The 9216-nt window shown below is 36.6% G+C and overlaps 1 pseudogene; it reads left to right on the forward strand.

The window, feature by feature from the left end:
* Positions 1 to 5731: 5731 nt before the first annotated feature.
* On the forward strand, positions 5732 to 6353 carry LOC105095583 (non-histone chromosomal protein HMG-14-like; annotated as a pseudogene).
* The last annotated feature ends 2863 nt before the right edge of the window (positions 6354 to 9216 follow it).

Consider the following 9216-nt stretch of genomic DNA (forward strand, 5'->3'; position numbering starts at 1 on the left):
CTAAATGCATATCTTCCATTTTTATTTGCCCATCATACCTCAATAAAGCTGAAAAAAAAGTTTAAAAAGAAAAGCACTACTTTATACCTGAACTGTACACTTAAAAGTTAAGATGGTAAATTTTATAGTATATGTATCTTACTACAAACAGTTTTTTTGAAAAAAAATGCAAGAATGCAGCTTTAGGGATAGTGAAAAGCCATTTGAATGCTCCTTAACCCCATCAGTATATATGAGGCAGTACAGTGATGAACAGGATTGATTTTGAAGCTGCCATCTTAGATTCTCTGCCAACTCTGTTTGACCATGGGCAAGTCACTTTTCTGTGCCTCAGTAGCCTCATCTGTAAAATGGGAATAACTACCCGACAGGGTTGTTATGAGCATTAAATGAATTAATATTTAGGAAGCACTTAGAATAGGGGCTCAGCATTATAAACACAATGTAATTCTTAATTATTATGATGATCCTGGTGACTTTTCATGACCTCTCAATGAAACTTCAAGGCAACATTCAGACCCCTCCTACTGACACACACACACACACACACATGCACGCACGCACACATCCTTTATGCACTCTCAGCAGACTCTAAGGCTCATACCAATTTCATGAACAAACTCTGAGGCTGGGAAACAAAGTATCAGCCTAGAACCAAACAACTACTTTGTGGCTCCCTGATGGACATTAACCAGTTCCCCCTGACTGCAAGACAAGAGTTCTACATTTTTCTTTTAATGGAAGGAGGTTAATCCAGCCCAATCATAACACACTTAGACTGGACAGATTTACTGAATTGCTTACGTTTGGGAGGATGTGAATCTTTTAAAACACTTACATAAAGCAATTGCCCTTTGAACTACAGACTACTAATTTAGTGAATTACTTCACTATTTCTAGATGCTCTGATAACTGAGGTTAATGGGACAGCCACACAAATGGCAAAAAGCTGGATGGAAGTAGGAAGGCCAAATTCACAATCTAGGGCAAAATGACAAGAAATTCAGACTCTATCTCCAAGGTAGTTCTGCCCTTTTAATATTATGTAAAGTACTCAATTTCATATGAAGCAAAGCACAATATTATGTAAAATATTAAGGACGTGTGTCAAATGAACAACATAATATCCAAAAGAGATTATTATCAGGAACTAGAAACTAAGCAAAAATCTGCAGAAAAGGAGCAGTGAGTGAAAGAAAACCTGATAACCAGCTTCTCTTTAATGGCCATGACAATGAGGATGGAAAGAAACTGCCACAGACTGAGCCTCTTTTCTGGGCTAAACTCTATACACGCCTGATGACACTGATTTCTCAGAACATTCTGTAGGGTATTATTATTCTTATTTTTAAGTTGCAGGAAACTGAGCTTCTGAAAGACTGTCCAACATGCCTGAAAACACCAAATCAAAAAGTGGGTGAGTTGTAGTCTAAAATTGAGTTTGATGTCAAAATCTGTATTCTATTTATTACATCAATCCATCAGTTCAAAATTCTTGTTTGATAAATCAATACCCACCAGAAAGACTCAAAGCTACGTGTGCCTTCTCAGGAGAATAATTGTTCTGGAAATTTCCCCACTGTCCAAGGAACCTGTATGGTATATGCAACGGGTGAGGTGGGAGATAAAATGGAGAGAAGTGGGATCACAAAAGGATTTTTTTTAAACATCAAGGAAACAATAGGGTCACTTGACAACACATTAGTGAACCACTTTTGAACTTGGATAATTGGCTCTATCTATGATTTTGACCCTTTACCTGGATCATATGTACTCAACTATGACTCAAACAGAAATAGAAACCACTGGCCATTTTGACTACCTGAAGCACCTGGAATAGTGGGAAAACACTGGATTTGGGTTTTGGTGCCAGCCTCATCACTGTGTAGGCAATTTACAATTTCTTTGGACTTCAGCTTCATCCTGTTTTAAAAAAGGAGGGGGGAGGAGTGGGACTTTCAGAATGATGAAGCAAGGAGCTCAGTGGACCCTCTCCAGCAAAACATTTGAACTTTTGAAAATTATTTAAAATCTTTGAATATTGTCCTAAGGCTATACAGCAAATGGAGAAACATTCATTCAAGCAAATTTACTAATCTCTGTAAGAACAGTGAAACCTTTGTCACCCCTCCCAGCTCTGTGTTATGGGAGCTCTAACTTGGGCATGAGCAACCAGGAAGACAGGTGTTCCCTCTCCCCACAGTTTCCAGTCTGGGACTTGACCTGGGAGGGTCAAGATGCTGGTATTTCTCACTTCCCCAGCATCATGTTGTACAAGACCAGAGTTTGCCACCATTGCCCAGCACCAATCTCATAGGACAAGGTTGTCACTCCAGAAAAATTTGTCTGACCCCAGCTACAGTGCAGTCACACAGGATTCTTTCCAGAGGGAAAGGCAAGCCATGAAGGTGAAGAGCTCCACAGGTCTGCTTCATAAGGTGGAAGCAGTGAGGGAGCTCTCCAGGGTACCTTTTATAAGGGCACTAGTCCCATTTATGAGGTTTCCATCCTCATGACCTAATCATCCCAAAGTCCCCACTTCCTAATACTATTACATTGGGTATTAAGATTTCAGCATGTGAACACATTCAGACCGCAATGTGCAACCTGAAGAACAGATTTTCAGAGAAGTGCAGAGCATCACTTAGTACACCAAGCCACTGCTGTTATTTTTAATCATTTCCCTACTGCTTTCACTTTATGCTGGTCATTTCTTTAAGAGCGAGAATGAAAATACACAGTCACGCTTCCTAATTTCCTAAAAGAGAAACGGTTAAAACACCACTGTTTTATGACAGGCTTAACAGAACAAGAGTTGATTTGTTTGTTACTTGTAGCCATGATAGCCTCATATATTTGCCAATTTGGGAACTGAAGGAGCAATCCCTTGGGAGTCGAACTAAGTTGTAGATTTCTAAAGCTAACATTTAGGAACAAATTTGCCAAAATTTAATTCATATTTCAGAATTTTAGATTTCAGTCCGAAATTAAACTTACACAGTATCTCTTACAAATTTCAGTAGCTATTCTATATCTCCTGTCTCCTTTCCAGAAATTATTTACCATATTTAAGCATATAAAACTGAATAATTAGAATAATTAACTCTGACCAAAGAAGCAAAAGGTAAAGTATGAGAGAAGGAAATTACTTCTAGACTCCCCCCTTAAATAACTTTCAGAGTCTTACTTTAAGAGTTTTTCCAGAGACAGGATTAAGGGTACCAGTTTTGTCGAAGGCAGGATACCTAACAGCTCAACCTCCACATTACTGACCAAAGGCTGGTCATCTTCAGAAATGGGACTGGAAACAAAATGGAAAACATTATGCTCCATTTCTTGTATAAAATCATAATTCTGTCACATGTGGACCACTATGGGCAGGTCTGGGGAAGATTTAGAAAAAAAATAAGTGAAATGAGAAAATTTCCTCATAATTTTACATAAGGGAGAGTAGCAGAGTGATATCTGAAAGAGAAACAGTGCCTCCAATATGAAAAGAAAAAGAGGGTATGTCTCTTCCTAAAACCTGGAGAAGATGTTAGGATACATGAAGTTAAAATGAAGTAGCAAAAGAAATGACAATCAGCATAGGTTAAGAATACAAACTCAAAAGTCATTCTGCCTGGTCTCAAAGCCTGGATCTACAACTTACTAGGTGTGTGACCTTGGGCAAGTAACTTACCCTCTCTGGGCTTCACAGTTGCCTCACCTATAAAATGGAGTGACGATAGTATCTGTCTCAATAGGGTTGCTATGAAGATTAAATGAGTCAATATTGCTACACAGTAAGTGCTATGGAAGTACACAAAACATTCAAAAATAATTTTAAGAATGATGACTTTACTTTTTCAGAGAATATTAGGACCCACATATCACTTTTACAAACATTATCTTAGTTAATACCCTCTGGGATATGCATAAATAACCCCATTTTAGAGGTAAGGAAACTAAGTTCTAGTGCCAATAATGACAACGATCACTAACATGTACCTGGCATCTACGATGTACCAAACACAGTACTAATCCCTTTATACAACTTTATTTAATCCTTAAAATATCTCTGCAAGGTAGGGAATTTTCTACATGTGTATATGTATGTATATTGTATGTACATCATATTACACATATACATATAATATATACATAGACATTATTTTCATATACATATTACTATGCCAATTTTGCAAACCATTTGAGAGTAAGTTGTAAACATAATAGCTCTTTATCCCTAAATACTTCAGTGTATATTTCCTAAAAGCAAAGACAGTCTCTGACATAACAACAGTACTATGATCAAAATCAATAAATTAACATTGACACAATATTATTTATCCATCTACAGACCTCATTCAGATTTTGCCAATTGTCCCAATAATGTTCTTTTTAGAAATAAAATTCAGAAACAGGTGGTACATTCAGTTGCCACATCTATTCAATCTCTTTTAACCTGAAATACAATCTTTATGTTTTGAGACATTGACATTTTTAACAGCACTGACTAGATAGAATTTCCCTCGGTTTGGGTTTGTCTGATATTTATGCCTCCTTATATTCAGGTTATGCATTCAGGGCAGGAATGACCCTGAAGTGAAGTTGGGTTCTTCTCTGTGTGTCATATCAGGAGACACATGATACTGATCAGCTCCATTACTGGCAATGTTAACTTTGATCACCGGTTAAGGTGATATCTGCAAGGGATGTCTCACTATATCCTAACTATTTTTCACCTTTGTAATTCATAAACTCATATGGGAAAATACTTTGAAACTATGTAAATATCCTCAAAATTTTACACACTGAAATTAGTTGATTCTTGCCTGAAAATATTATTACTATTGTGGTTGCCAAATAATAATTTTCTAACTCCATCATTGTTTCTATGTTTATTAGTTGGCTTTTTACTCTGAGAAGGACCTTCCCCTTCTTTTGTTTCTTATTTATTTATGGATTATATTCATACAGACTCATGGATTCTTATTTCATTTAATGGGATAAAATCTTTCACTATCATTTATTTATTTTATTTATTTATTTTTTAATTTTTGAGGGGAAGGTAATTAGGTTATTTATTTATTTATTTATGTATTTTAATGGAGGTGCTGGGGATTGAACCCAGGGCCTTGTGTGTGTGCTAAGCACACACTCTACCACTGAGCTATACCCTCCCCAATCACTTCTTTAGATACTCAAATTATCCTACATTTGGTCAGTGGAAGCTCCTAACAAATGGTTCCTGTCTCCTTTTGACATATTCCCCTCATGCTTTGAAAACTTTCTTACTTTCTGGCACACTGAGATGTTATAGACTTGTCTTGTTCTTTTCCTACCCCAGCCTTGAAATGAGCCATTTCTTCAAGGAGCGTGGGTTTCTTTGAGTATTTAGAAACCAAGATCTGGGCATTAGATGTGCCCAGTGCTTCTTGGGTGTCATTCCTTCTAGGCCCCATCTGCAAAGCTAGAAAATACACACATATATTCACCCATATCTATATCTATATCTATTTACATATCTATCTAGATATTAAAATCCACTAGGTCACATTGATATCTCCAAATCCAGTCCAACACTACAGGGTTCATTCTATGTTTTCCCCATTTTCCATGTTTATAATTCCCTTCTTTGACCAGGAGAAACCTGGCTGGCTTTAGCCACAATATATCTATGTATTTGGTCAATCCTAGAATACACAGAAAGTAACCCCATATGGTTCATCCATGCCTCTGAGAAAAAGAAGCCTGCAAAGTAGAGTTTAATATTTTCTTAGAGTTCTTTTCATCTTTACCTTGAGGTCATACTGTCTAAATACTGTGTTCAAAAGTTATTAGAGGTGGGGAGAAGGGACAGCAGCCCCAGCAGCCCAGCTTCGAGAAGGCCCATAGGCACCCAGCTCATGCCCTCCCAGCTGCCAAGATGTCCCAGAGGAAAGTCAGTTCAGTCTAAGGGGCGGTGAAGGGAGAACCCAAGAGATATGCGAGGTTGTCAGCTAGACCTGCTCCTGCAAACATGAAAATGAAGCCCCAAAAGGCAGCAGGAAAGGATAAATCCTCAAGCAGGAAAGTGCAAACAAAAGGGAAAAGGGAACAAAGGGCAAACAGGCCGAAGTGACTAACCAAGAAACTAAAGCTCGACCTGCAGAAAAACAACTGAAATGGAGCAGAATCCAGTCTCTAATGAGGCAGGAGAGAAAGAAGCCAAGTCTGATGACTGTGTATCTATCCCCTGTCTTCTCAGTGGGCCCTGTATCTCTGTACAGCCATTGGACTATCTTTCTCAACTCTTTTGTAAATGCAAGCTTTTTAGTAGCTCTGGAAACATTGTAAAGAAGGGAATGTCACTTCATCTCATTTGTTAAGTGTAAATGCTTTTATTCAAGAGGTGAAATCATTTGCAGGGTGAGTTATTTTGGTTTTCATTTGTTTTGTTTTCTAGTTTTGGTGCAAGGAGGAAATGGAATATTGAATTATGTGAAGGTTTGACTATCTTGGGCGTAAACCTAACATTCTGTAGATTGAGGAGAGGCAGCTTTTATATCCTATAATACAAAGCATCTTCTATTGAAATGGCAATTTGGAGCCAGAGCCATGCATTTAATGCCTTCAACATTTTAAATGACTTCTATTCTAGGTTGTTTTTTAGTAGAATTGTTTTTTAATGAAAACCACTTCCTGACCTTGGATTTCCCTGTCAGAATTGTGTGCACTTTGTAATGTATTAGGTTGTGGTAGTCCAGTTTTCCTAGTAACTTTGTTATGTGCTATGAAAGATAAAAAAAAATTCGTGTAGGTAGTACATATGATAGTAAATCATAAGTTAGTGAGACTTACAGTGTAGCAGCTTACCAAACATTTGAAGGTATTAGCCCTTGATATCCTCTTAAGGAAAATTTACCTCCAAATTTTAAGCTGCAAAATCACTTAAATAACCGTTCAGAAAAGAATTACAGCTACTTGGTTTTGTACATTTTTGGTGCATTCATTAAAATTTGAACAAATTGTTTGTAATATCTGTGTACCAATCTTCAAAATGACCAATAAAACCTACAGTATGAAAGTAAAAAGTTATTTGAATTAGTGCAGTTATGTTAATTCATTTTAAAATAACATTTAGTATATTTGTTACTATTTGTGTTCCATTGTAGAGTTTTCTCCAATCCTTGTTGATTTCAGTAATTTTCTTTTTTTGAGTGTGTGAAACATTAACATAGTTCCAAGAGTTAGAAATGTTCAAAAAAGAATCCCCAGCAAAGTGTCACACCGACTCCATTTCTATCTACCTTTCCCACCCACACTCTGTAGAAAACCTCTCATTAATCTCTTTCTGGCTGTGTGTTTTGCATAATGACCGGACACATGTACATTTTCTTATTTCTCCTTCTTAAACAAAATGTTGATACTAACATAAAAATAGACACAAAGACCAATAGGACAGAATCAAGAGCCCAGAAATAAACCCTTACTTTTACAATCAACTAACATTTGACATGAGAACCAAGAATAATCAATGGGGAAAGACAGCCTCTTCAATAAATGGTATGGACAAACTGGTTAACCACATGCAAAAAGTGAAATTGGATCCCTATCTTACACGTTCACAAAAATTAACCTGAAATGGATTAATGACTTAAATGTAAGGCCTGAAACCTTAAAACTCCTAGAAGAAAATATAGGGGGAAACCTCCTTGACATTGGTCTTAGCAGTGACTTTTGGATATGACACCAAAAGCAAAACAAACAAACAAACATAAACAAGTGGGATTACACTGAACTAAAAATCTGCTCTGCAAAGGAAACAATCAACAAAGTGAAAGACAATTTCTGGAATGGGAGAAAATGCATCCAAATGATATATCTGATAAGGGGTTAATATTCAAAGTATATAAAGAACTCATACAACTCAATAACAAAAAAACCCCAAATGACTCAATTGAAAATGGGCACAGGACCTGAATATACATTTTTTTTCCAAAGAAGATATGCAAATGACCAACAGACACATAATAAGATGCTCAACATCACTAATCATTCAGGGAAATGCAAAATCAAAACCACAGTGATATATAACCTCACACCTGTTAGAATGGTTATCATCAAAAAGACAAGCCATATGACCTAAATATAAGATCAGGTACTCTAAAACTCCTAGAGGAAAACATAGGCAGAACACTCTGACATAAATTGCAGCAATATTGTTTTTGATCTGTCTCCTAAAGTAATGGAAATAAAAGCAAAAATAAGCAAATGGGACCTAATTAAATTTAAAAGCCTTTGCACAGCAAAGGATACCATAAGCAAAAAAAGACAACCTACAGAATGGAAGAAAATATTTGCAAATGATGAGCCTAACAAGGGATTACTTTCCAAAATATACAAACAGCTCATACAGTTTAATATAAAAAAAAAACAAGTCAATCAAAAAATGGGCAGAAGACCTAAATAGACATTTCTCCAAAGAAAACATACCAGATAGCCAACAGAAACATGAAAAGATTCTCAATATCAGTAACTATTAGAGAAATGCAAATCAAAACTATGATGAGGTATCACCTCACATGAGTCAGAATGTTTATCATTAAAAAGTCTACAAATAATAAATGCTGGAGGGGGTAAGGAGAAAAAGGAACCCTCTTGCACTGTTGGTGGGAATGTAAATTGGTGCAGCCACTACAGAGAACAGTATGAAGATTCCTTTAAAAACTTAAAATAAAGTTACCATATGATCCAGGGCACTCCTCCTGGGCATATATCTGGAGAAAACTCTAATTCGAAAAGATACATGCACCCCAAATTATAGCAGCACTATTCACAATAGCCAAGACATGGAAACAACCTAAATGTCCATCGACAGATGACTGGATAAAGAAGCTGTGGTACACACACACACACACACACACAAACACACACACACACACACACACACACACACACACACACACACACACACACACACTGGAATATTACTCAGCCATAAAAAAGAATGAAATCGTGCTATTTGCAGCAACATAGATGGACCTAGAGATTATTGTACTAAGTGAAGTAAGTCAGACAGAGAAAGACAAATACCATATGATATCACTTACATGTGTAATCTTAAAAAAAATGATACAAGGGAACTTATTTACAAAACAGAAATAGACTCACAGACATAGAAAATGAGCTATGGTTACCGAAGAGGAGAAGGGTAGAGGGAAGGATAAGTAAGGAGTTTGGAATTAACAT

This window comes from Camelus dromedarius, chromosome X (assembly GCF_036321535.1).
Source record: "Camelus dromedarius isolate mCamDro1 chromosome X, mCamDro1.pat, whole genome shotgun sequence".
NCBI lineage: Eukaryota > Metazoa > Chordata > Mammalia > Artiodactyla > Camelidae > Camelus > Camelus dromedarius.